Source organism: Onychomys torridus, chromosome 13 (assembly GCF_903995425.1).
Source record: "Onychomys torridus chromosome 13, mOncTor1.1, whole genome shotgun sequence".
In the NCBI taxonomy this organism is placed as follows: domain Eukaryota; kingdom Metazoa; phylum Chordata; class Mammalia; order Rodentia; family Cricetidae; genus Onychomys; species Onychomys torridus.
The window spans coordinates 47,832,832-47,845,443 of NC_050455.1; positions in this window are offsets into that span (position 1 = coordinate 47,832,832).

The following is a 12,612-nucleotide window of genomic DNA, read 5'->3' on the forward strand; positions in this document are numbered from 1 at the left end:
GACTCAGAGACAAATTCCTGTGAGACTTTAGAGAATGCCTGTCTTCTGCAAGGAAGCTCACATATTTGTGGGCTTCTAAGACACAAAATCTGCAGTCTTTACTTATTAAATATAAATAACTTTATCAAAGGTATTACTCTATTTTTCTGAGTTGTATGATTCATTGCTTTCAACCTCCTAGGCTCCTGGGTATTCCTTAAAGTTGTTTCGTTACTATGTTTATTTGAATTTTAATTTGACTGAGTCATGTGGGAAAATGTCATTGTTTTTGAAACAACAAATATTCTTAAACAGTTTGCAACATCACACTTTATGTAAATGAAGTTCTTTTGTGAGTCAGTTTCTCTGAACATTCTCCACTTAAAAAGAGATAAAAATCTCTTTAAATCTCTGTGGCTGCCAGATGTAATAATCTAATTTGTTCCAATATAATAAAAACAGAAATTGAGATTAAGATTTGATAAATCAAAGGAAAATGGAGTGATTGCCTGACCCTCTCTCCATTTTTTTCCTGAACCACCAGCCCTGGAAATTCCCCAGAACCCCTCCCTCCTTTCCTCCTGTCTTCTCTAGCAACTTCCTCAATCCTCCAAGAACTTTATGGCTAATCACAATCAGCCAATCACTGACTCTATCCTTTGACTCAACGTTGCTTTATTGGCACAGTAGATTGGCTATATACACAATTCTCCTTCAACATTTCCCCCTTTTTATCTAAATAAAAAATGAAAGGTTTTAACTCTAACAATGCAAAACCATATATAATAAGAATAGTTATCAAGTAAGAAATACAATCACAATGACCAATCCATTAGTATTTGGAAAATTCAGAGAAAATAATCTGTTATCTATATTATCTTGATGAGTCCAAAGTTTTACACCTAATTTACTTTCTATCATAACCAAGGAAAACTATAGTATAACTATATAATCTTCAATACCATCAGAGACTCAAGATAGATATAATATTACCTCAGCAAACAGGAAGTGCACAGCAAGCGACTTCTAAAACTAAGAAATGACAGACACCTCTGACTGCCTGGACAGTCACCTCGAGGTTCTTCTTTAATATTGGGGCATCCATCTTCAGCCTATGGGCCTAGAATAACCTGGCAGACATTTCTGTGAAGCAGGAATTTTGTAGGACTGTCTACCTTTCCTTGGCAAAGTTTAGCAGTTACCTTCTTTCATGTCCTGCTTGTCCAATTTGGACAGCATACTATCAGCACTTGAGGCAAGGGCAGTTTATTCTCCCAGGGGCTAACTTTACCACAAATGAAAGCAAATTCTATATGGAGGTTCTTCAATTTCCATTATCCTCTTTTGAAATAAATTGATACTGCCAGGAGCAGATGTACCTCACTGTCAAGAAAAGCCTCATGTTATTAAAACATTAAAATGCCATATTGTGTAGGTCTCTGAAGTATTTGAAGACCATCTATTTAAAATATGTCTGATTGAACTTGAAAACATACTTAACATGACTATAAATTTGACTGTTATAGATGACTAACTACTAGCTTGTATTATTTTAATATCCTAAATAGTTTTCAGTGACTAGAACTTTATATTATAAATGAGCTGAATAGGTATACTACCTTAAATGAGCTGAATAAGTATACTATATATATATAAAACATATAATACAGTATAACAAAAAAACTTAAATTTGTATCAATATATAAAAATATATTAAATAAGAGTTGAAACATATATAAGTGTAACAAAAATAACCTTAAATTTGTATCAATATAAAAAATTTATACCAATATAAAATATTTGAGACTAGTAGTTGCTTCTTTAGTTTGAAAGTAGATACAACAATCTACCCTTTTATTCTATAATTCCTATATCCCCCCTTTTTCTTTTCAGACCAAGATCCCTGGATCTCATTTCCTTTGCTTAGTTTCATCCCTAACCATGACTGAGAACAACTTTTGACCAACCCCCACCCCAAATTATGACAAACATGCATGGAATGATTAAAAACCTCCCACCTTAACTCTTGGGAATGTGGGTATCCTGTTCTTAGAATTAATTCCTGATGTCTGGAGATACTAACATCTTTAAGGGACCCTGAAGAAAAACTGAGATAAAGATCAAGTTCTGGGAGAGATAGCTGTTGTCCAATCTCAGTGTGATGGGAGGGTGCAAGGCTTATCTGAAGTCCTGACTGTATGAGGCTGCACCATCTTAGTTGACTGCTTTGAAGTTGCCTTGAGCACTTTGTAGTCCAAAGCTGACCTTTGGCTGGTGTTTGTCAGCTTAGTGACATTACTACAATTCAGGTGGATTCACCATTGTGGGGACCCAACATTGTCAGGTCCTGCCTCACTGTTGAACAATCCTTGAAGGGCAGAGTGAGAACTGAAAAATAATAGATATGAAAAATAGAGATGTAGACTAAGAAAAAGACAGAGACACAGAATTACATTGAGAGGTAACTTGGTCAATAACACAGTCACCTCCAGTTTATTCCTCATGGGCTTTTAATACACCAACAAGGGGAGAGGCAAAAGACTTGCCCTTCTCTCAAGGACACTACACAAACAAGTGCAAACATTTTCTTAATTCTCAAAACTTGTAGCAGCCATACCTTACAACAAAGCATACTGTAATTAGGCCTTGAAGTATAAAACACCTGGTAACCACTCCTTTGGCCTAGTATGCAGCCTTGTGGGTCAAAACAAGCTCAGGCTCTCTGACCTTGAGTCAAGATGGAATAAGGCCACACTATGAAGTCTCTGTGGGCCCCCATACAACATCATTTTGGAGACTATGTGGATCTCTGTTAGGAACAGATCATGGCAGGAAACTTAAACATTTAAAATGTCATATTAAGCAGATATTGGATAAATTGAAGGACCAAAATCCATTAAATACATCTGTGGCACACAAACTTAGTTCTTAGTTACCTGCTTCAGACTTAAGCCCAAAATATCACATATTGGAAGCTAGATGAAGCCTATTTCTAGAATCAGTTAATACTCTATATGACCATTAATATCAGAGAGAAGATATATATATATGATAATATTTATACCTTTAAAAAGTTTTAGAGGTCAAAATAAAACCAGAGGATTATGAAATTAGTGACAAAAGAATAGTTCCTAATTTTGGTTTTTCTTCTTTCTCATAACAGGTGGCTCTTCTTACATGAGACAGAGATTTTGGACTTTTTTTAAACAAATATGCTTGACTTTAGAGAAGGGGAAAGCCATGCTCCAACTCCAAAGCCAGCTTTAATTTTTAGTTGAATTGGAACTACAAAAAATCATTTGCCTTATATGTCTGTAGAGAACAGTAGAGACAAGCATTTGGGGAGATTTATGAAATTTTATCCTATTTGAAGTGTTCTGTACCATCAGGCCAATTAACTCTTCTTCTTGGGGCATTTTCTCTGGATTATTCATCTTTCTTCTTTAAACATCTCATTTGTCCAGTGATATTCAGATTCCTTATTTGGGTATTTTTGTTCTCCAGGAAAGACAAAAGCAAAACCCTGCCTCAATCTTAACTATGGGAAATTTCCCTTTTATTCAGGTTGAATTGCCACACTGTTTGATGAACTATAGCTTCTGCTAATCAAAGGTCTCTTGTTTGATTCTAATATTTATCAGTGTTGGTGGTATCCATATGTGGTGATATTGTGTCCCCCAATATATTGTGCACCTTAATACACTTTTCTGGGGTCAGAGAACAGAACAGCCACTAGATAGATATATAGGCCAGAAAATGGTGGCACACACCTTTAATCCTAGCATTGTGGAGGCAGAGATCCATCCGGATCTCTGTGAGTTCAAAGCCACACTGGAAACAGCCAGGCATGGTGACACATGCCTTTAATCCCAGGAAGTGATGTAAGGAAGCACAAAGGTATATAAGGCATGAAAACCAGGAACTAGAGCTTTTGGTTTAGGTTTTTGAGCAGCAGTTTAGCTGAGATCCATTTGGATGAGGACTCAGAGGCTTCCAGTCTGAGGAAACAGGATCAGCTGAGGAACTGGCAAGGTGAGGTTGTATGTCTTGTTCTGTTTCTCTGATCTTTCAGCATTTACCTGAATACCTGGCTCCAGGTTTGTTTTTATTAATAAGACCTTCTAACAATCCGTGCTACATCCATAGCTTTTCTTCTCCTATGGAGACAAAAGAAATCCTCTGCCCAAATGTGACACACATTGTGGTTTCCATTTTGAGGCCAACATATCCTTAAAATATATAGGCTGATTTCATTCAATGTTTTTTTTTTTTTTCTACTATCCAATGTCTCTCTGCAGCTGTTGTTCCTTTCCCATATGCATTTTAAAAATTTAAAGGTAATAGAGCATTGTGTAATCTATCTCTGGGAATCTTTATTACCCCTTTCAGTTTATTAAGTATATCTTTTAAAGTGTGATTAGATCATGGTAAAACTGCTTGTCCTGTAGGATTATGTGGCACACCTGTAATATGTTTTATACTGTAATATGCAAAAAACTGCTTCATTTTACTAGAGACATATGCTGGAGCATTGTCAGTCTTAATTTCCACAGGTATTCCCATAATGGCCATAACTACTAATAAATGTGTGATTACATAACCAGCCTTTTTAGAACTCAAAGCACTAGACCATTGATATCCTGAACATTTACCTATGGTGTGGTGCGTATACTTTAGTTTTCTAAACTCTGCAAAATGAAACATATCCATTTGCCAAATTTTGTCTTTTTGAGTACCCTCAGGATTAGTTTCTGTAGGTAGTAGAATTTGGTTATACAAAGAACAAATAGGACATTTCCTTATAATTTCCTTGGCTTGTTGTCAAGTGATAGAAAAATCTTTCTTCAAACTCTTGCTATTAATATAGTATTTCTTATGAAATTCCTAGGCTTCTATCACATTTCCTACCAACAGCTGTTCAATTTAATCATTACCTTGTGCTGCAGGGCCTGGTAGACCTATGTGGGATCAGATCTGGTAGACCTATGTGGGATCAGATAACTGTTATATACAAGGGATGATTTTTATTTCTAATTATTTCTTGTAATTGAATAAATAACAAAGTTAGTTCTGAATCATCTGGAATAATTTCAGTGGTTTCAATATGTAAAACAACTCCTTATGAATATTGAGAGTCAGTAACTATATTAAGAGGTTCTGGAAAATCTAATAATAACATGAGAATAGCATATAATTCTGACTTCTGAACAGAATCATAAGGGCTTTGAGCCACTTTACACTTTATACATGTAAGTAATCTCCTGACTTATAACCTGCCTCTCCTGATTTATTTACATCAGTATAGAATGTAGAGGCACCAGAAACTTGTGGTTCTTGCACAATGTGAGGAAGAATCCAATTAGCTCTTTGTATAAACTGAAGTCTGTTGCTTTTAGGATAGTTGTTGCTAATATTTCCCAGAAAATTACCATAAGCTCTTTTCCTGTGTTCATTTTCTGCCCATAATGAGGACATTTCAGCATTAGTAAAAGGTACTACAATTTTTGTAAAGGGTCCATTTTTGTTGATTGATGAATTCTCAATTTTAATTTCAGAATCAATTCAGAAAACATTTCTACATAGGTCTTTAATTTTTTACTCTGTATGACTAAAATATGCATTCTAAAACATTATCTTCTCCCTGCATAAGAATTTCTGTAGTAGAATGTATAGAATACACTAGGATGCAATCAAGCTCTGGATCCAATCCATCCACATATAAATCCTCCAGTTTCTTTTCGACCAAAGCCAATTCTCTTTTAGCCTCAGCTGATAATTTTCTTGGACTATTTAAATCCTTATCACCTTGTAAAATTTGAAATAAATTACATGGTTATTATATCTCAGTCCAGTTGTGGGCTATAGCTGTTTAATATCTCCTAGAAATTTTTGAAAATCATTAAGAGTTTATAATTGATTTCTCCTGAATTCTAGGTTTTGTGGTAAAATGTTTTGAAAACCTATCTTATGTACTAGTTAATTAATAAAATTGCCTCTTTGTATTTTTTTCAGGAGCAATTTGTAATCTCCAACAAGGAAATATTTTCTTTGCTTCTTTAAACTTTCTTTCTAAGGTATTCACATCTAAATCAGGGGCCTATGAGAGGCCCTTCAATGTGTTTCTCAATGACAAAAGGTTACCTTGTTTGTCTCTTTTAGATCTGCATTTATTAGTTCAATGACAGCATTTGGCACACCCTCTACATGCTCCAGAAGGCTGGAGCCCTTTGTTTGGATTATCTCTAGAAAAAGCATTGTTTCTAGGAACATCTCGCCTACAATTCCTTCTCAAATGACCTTGTTTACTACAATTAAAACATCTGACATTCTGATTTTTCTCAAAATTTCTAGAAGTTACTTCTCCTATCAAAGCAGCATCATAAGCATGAGATCCAATATCAGCTGTATTTCTAATCCATTTATCTATTGGCTGATTTTACCTTTAAAAGCCAAATCACTCTTTTGCATTTGGAATTAGCATTTTCAAAAGCCAAAGATTTAATAAATATTTGTTTAACTTCCACATTCTGATATCATTCTATTTGCAGCTGAAATCAATCATTGTAAAAAATCAGCAAGGGCTTCTTTTGGGTCTTGTATAATTTTAATAAATGACTCAGTCCTCTTTCTTGATTCTTTAATCCTGTCCCAAGCATTTAAAGCTGCTATATTACATAGCACCATGGTGTTATAATCAAATCTAGATTGTTTTTGCACATCAGCACACTAGCCCTCACTGAGAAACTGGTCTTGGGAAATTTCCATATCCTTATCCCTACCTCATTGTTCTATGACCCTAGCTTTCTCTTTCAACTATATTTTCCATTGTAACTTAGGACTAGCTTCCAATATTGCTGTAACTAAATCTTTCCAGTCTTGTGGAATAATCCTATTATGAATTGTCCATGATTTTAATGTAACATTTGCTTCACAAAGGGTAAATGCATACCGTATAAAGCAACTGCTCCCTTAAATCTCTTCAAATCTGTCATTTCTACAGGATCCCAATTAACTTCTGCATAGCCTATCATTTGGTTCTTATACTTGTATGGTAACTAAGTGGATTAAGATTGGTTTTCTAATAACTTTAGGTCACTCTTCTTCAGTTTCATAATGTAATGGTGTGGTAGGTTCTCTAAATTCTTCTGTGTCTCAGTATTTTTCTTATTTTCATTAGTAGATCTTTCTGAGGCTTGTATTTTATCAGTAGTAAGTCTTTCTTAAGCTTATATCTTATCAAAAATAAGTTATTCTACGGCTTGTATCTCATCAGTCAAAATTTTCCTATTTTTATTAGTAAGTTTTTCTAAGGCTTATATCTTATCAGTAGAAGTCTTTCTAAAGCGTGTATCTTATCAACAGTAAGCTTTTTAAGTCTCATGTCTTGTTAATAGTAAGTCTTTCTATGTCTTGCATCTTTTCAGTCAAATTATCGTATTTGGCACAGTTGTTAAGCCACCTTTTTAAGGATAAAGTATGAATTACCAAACTGATAATAATTATAACTGACATATCAATCCCAGCTAAGTTGTTTATCCCCTCATTAATTTTTTCCATATGCAAGCCATCCATAGTAGCACTAAACAGGATCCTACCTCCCTGCATTGTGATATTACCAATTCTTCACAGTGACAACATTACTTCCTCCTATATAGCCTAATCGCCATTTAAAAATTCCCAAGTGTCTTATCACATTTGATGATGATGACAGCATAGGCAGAGATGTGTGGAGGAGGAGGGTGGAGTTGCCAGTTGTAGTGGCACCATTCTGGGGTGGAGGCAGTGTGTCCAGGCAGCCAGCCTAGCCTAGTGGGCATTGGGTTCACAGCAGGCTGCAGCTGTGCTTCACAGGCCTGGTTGAGGGGACCTGCAGCTGCTTGAGTATAGGGTGTGTGGCAGAGTGCCCTAAGCTGTGCTAATTGCATGCTTTGGCTGAGGGCCAATGTGGCTGCTCAGGTGCCATACAGGGAGGGGTGTAAGCTGTATGAAGAGCTAATGCAAGAAGGGAGTTGGAGAAATCTGCTCAGCTGAGATGCAAAATGAGATAGGATCATCCACTTGTGGGTAGTGGTGGTGGGGTGGCTGACCAGGAGTGTACTCCACTGGCTACCGCTGTACTGCAAAGCTGGGCATGGCTGGACCCCTCAGCATCTTGAGGCAGTGACAGCATCAGTAAAAGCCTGAGCCCTGAGCTGGTCTCAAGGCAACTGAGCTGGCCTGGGTGGGCAGTCCCAGGAGGAAGACCCAGGGAGGAAGACCCATGTTGTGGGAAGTGACCACATGGGCCTGTGGTGGGGTGGCTAACCCCAGAGGTGTTTTAGAACCAGGGGCAGGCAGCAACTGAAGGTTGTTGTAGAAAGACTGCAACAGAAAAACCCTGGATGGGAAAAACAGGTGCAAGGGGCCTGTGAGAAGGGAGACAAAGCCTGCTGCTGCAGTGGCTGCAGCATGGGGGTTCATTGACTTGGCATGGTTTAATAATGTCACATGTTGGGCACCAGATGAGGCTGCCAAATGTAATGATTACCTAATTTGTTCCAGTATAATAAAAACTTAGGAGTCAGAAATTGAGATTAAAGCCTGATAAGTCCAAGGAAAGCAGAGAGATTGGCTGACCCTCCCTCCATGTTTTTCCTGAACCCCAGCCCCAGACATTCCCCGGAACTTCTTCCTCTTCTTTTCCTGTCCTTTCTAGCACCCTCCTAAGTTCCCTAAGAACTCCATGGCTAATCCCAGTGCAAATTGCTGACTCCATAATTTGATTCAAGGTTGCTTTAATGTCACAGTGGATTCACTGTACAGACTATTTCCCTAAAACAAACCTCATCACATAAAAAACAGTAATAATAGCATGAGAATTGAATTTCTTTAAGGAGAATTTTATAAGAATCTAGTCTCTTCCTTCTTTCTATGTGTATGTAGATAGATAGATAGACAGATAGAAATTATATTAGTATTTCCTTTATTTCTTAATGGCTTTTGATATTAGTATCTCTCTTAATGAGGCAAAATATTTCAAAACCAGGACTGTCACGTGTAGCTCTTTTCTTTCTCCTGTTTGGAACCCATGTCTGATTAAGACAGACAGAATAGCTGAATTAAGCTCTCATTCAATTTGATTTCTTCAGAATCTTCAGAAACTGAAGACATTAGAAAAGTTTTATATTTTTACTTATATTTTTAAATTCTGCCCATGAATATTTAATGAAATGATAGGTTTTTTTTTGCTTTTGTTTTTGTTTTAATATAAAAACAATTGCCTTAAAACTAGATAAATGATGTTCCATACTGTTATGGGAAGCCCACCAGAGTCAACCACTTAGACACAGTTTATAGCCAATTGAAAGGCTTTGTTCCAGTTGGCTGGAACTACACTCAGGTATGCAGGACCTAAGTGTGACCCCAAAAAGCAAGGGATTTTTAAGACAAAAACCACAACCTGATAACTCACTCAGCAGCTGCAGGGAAGATTTTGCACAAGCAGGCAGTTTAACAGAAGATAAAATAAGCTGGCTGGGGTATTATGACCTCAGGTTCCTAGAATAAAGGTGTGGTAATTTTCCATGGGATTTTCCATCAAAGAGATCAAATTCTAGTTAAACCAGAAATGGCCTCAGCAAGAATACAAGATGAAGGAATTTCTACAGTGTTTTCCCCTGTCACATTCCCCACTGGCACTACAGGCATAAGTCAAATTGACTTGTCCTGTCCTAGGGGATCATAATAGTTGCTAAGGAACATAGCTTGACTGAGTTTATTCTCTGATATAGTTGGCCATGCAGTTGAGGATGCAAGTTCCCACTGTTAGCCATATCAGAAAAAGAAACAACAGTCCAGCTAATGTTGACAGTAAGGTGTTCAGCCATGGGGACCAAGTTAACAGAAACTGATATCCATCATCTAATGGTTCTCATTGTGTGGGTCATGACCCTTTTGGGAGTCAAATGATCGAAAATATCAAATATTTACATTATGATTCATAACAGTAACAACATTACTGTTATGAAGTAGCAACAAAAATAATTTTATTGGGGTCACCACAATATGAAGAACTACTGTGAACTATCTGATCGAGGTCTCCTTTCTTTCCTTTCTTGCAGTTTTTAACTGACCATGCAAGGTTTTCACTAATTACCACTAATTGGTTGGCATAGAAATAGTAAATTTCTTCTAGGGAAAATATCTCTTCCCTGTTTCATAAAAATGGAGGCCCATCTCCTCCAGTTCTACGACCACTTTTTCCAGGGAGTCAACTTGGCTCTCCAACCTGGAAATAGATTTGTTCAAATGACCTAAGCCTAAGTCCATCTGAGAACCGAGACCCCTGAAGAATTGGTTCCCAACAATCAAGGCTGAGGTGCTCATGGTGTTTGCACTGACTGGTCTTGCTTCTACTAGGACTGGAACCATAACTGAGGCCCATTTGAACTTCATTAACTTTGAGTCAAGGCCAATGTGAGTTCTCCCCTCTTTTCCATTATGTTCATGTACCTGGGGCATAACATAGAGCAGCATACTTAGAATGGGGGTCTGACTTTCCAGTGAGTCCGAGGAGGTGCATCTAGTCAAGCCATTAGTATAAACAAGCCAGGCAATTTGAGGACATGATACAGATAGCTTGTCCTTGGCAGGGCAACTCACCATTGGCAAGGCATGCATACATTTATAATCCCTAGAGGCCTTGTTCTCTTCAGTCTTCTCCACAACCTGATTTGCTGACCTTCATCTCTCCTAGACCAATAAAGTTCCATCCCTGGAAGGGATGTGAAAGAACAAAGGTCCACCTGAAAGGCAGTTTTCTTCTCTATGGTTTTTTTGTTTGTTTGTTTGTTTGTTTGTTTGTGAATCCTCATGGCCAGGTTTGGATTATGTAACCCAGGTTAGTAAACTCTAGTCAGTCCTATTTTTAAGAAGTTCAAGTTCTAAGTGACAGTCCATCTGTGATCTTGCCATTTTCCCAGAGGATGGTACCATCTACTTTGACAGCAGTTGGAGTGGTGAGGATGACTGAGCAGAGTCCCTTCCAGATAGTTCCAGGTCTATGCAGGGATCTTCTTTACCCAAACTGAGTCTCTTGACTGGAACTGGTGGATGGGTTCAGAGGTGAGAGATGAAAGGATTCCTTTCACAGACTAGTCAATGGTCTGATGAGTTTCCCTCAAAGCCTGGAAGGACATGAAAAGGCAATAATGAGCAAAAGTCTTGAAGTTTGGGGAGGACTGGAGGCAGACTCCAAACATAATTTCACAATGAATATGCCCCTCCCACTCAGAAGTAACATCAGGTCCTGAGCAGGACAGAGGAAGGAGGGCAGTCCAATTTTTCTCCAGTTTCCAGGACCAATTTGGACAGAATTCTCTTCATCCTTATACTGACCTGAGCTCAGTGGCCTTAAATGCACAATGCAATTTCCAATTAATACATAATACATTTGTCAGATTTTGAGACACCTTGACTGTGAAGGCCTGGCCATTGTTAGACTCCAAAGCTAGAAGCAGTACAAAGTTAGGAATTATTTCCTAAAGTACTTCCTTAGAAACCATTGGTGAAGCTGGGCAGTGGTGGTGCATACCTTTAATCCAAATAGGTGGATCTCTGTGAGTTCTAGTCTAGCCTGGTCTACAGAGCAAGATCCAGGACATGCATCAAAGCTACACAGAGAAACCCTGTGTCAAAAGACAAAAAAAAAAAAAAAATTAAAAATAAATAAATAAATAAGACAGAAAAAAAAGAAACCATTGGTGCAGTCTCTGTTTGGGTGGGGTAGGCATCTTCCATCTTGAGAAGGTATCTACAAACACAAGTAACAGTAGGGATTATTTCAATAAAGTTCTACTCCCATTGCACCCAGGCCCCATTGTCTCAAGCTCAAATTCCTTGTGGGACCTTCTTTACCCCCTTTTATGGGTTTACTGGGCACAGGTGGGATATCTAAAAGTGGGAGTCTTTAATCAGATTTTCCAAATATAATAATAAATAATAAAATACTTGGGTTGAAGGAGTTCAGCAGCTTTTCTGGCCTCTGGATCAGTGGCTTGTGGGAAGATGGGTCTGCCATCTGGCAGCATCCTTCATCCTTGTTAAGCTTGTGTGGCCATTTCTTGTTTCACCTAGTCAGTCTCACCTGGGATGTGTTCCATGTGGTTTGGTCAGCTGAACTCTGGCAAGACTAACAAGACTGGCAAAGGTTTCACTGGTTCTAGGGCCACTTCCCAGGCAGCCAAGTCAACTGTTTTATTGCTTTTGGCTTCAGGGGGAACCTCCCTTTTGGTGTCCTTTGCAATGGATAACAGCCACCTTCTTGGGTAACCAGATAGCTTCTAATAGAGTTAAGATTTCTTTTCTTCATTTCATTTCTTTTCCTTCTGATGTTAGCAATTATGTTTCCCTGTATAGATCCCCAGGGACATGAGCCATGGTGAAAGCACATCTTCTGTCACTGTACATGGTAATAGTCTTGTCTTCCCCTAAGTAGCATGCTAAAGTCAATGATAAAAGCTCAGATCCTTGATCTGAGATTCCCCTGCTTAAAGATTGTGCCCAGATAGTTTTATCTTGGTTCACCTTGACTGCTCCTGCATACTTACTTGATCCTGTTTTGGGCGAAACTGCTCCCATCTATGAGCAATATCT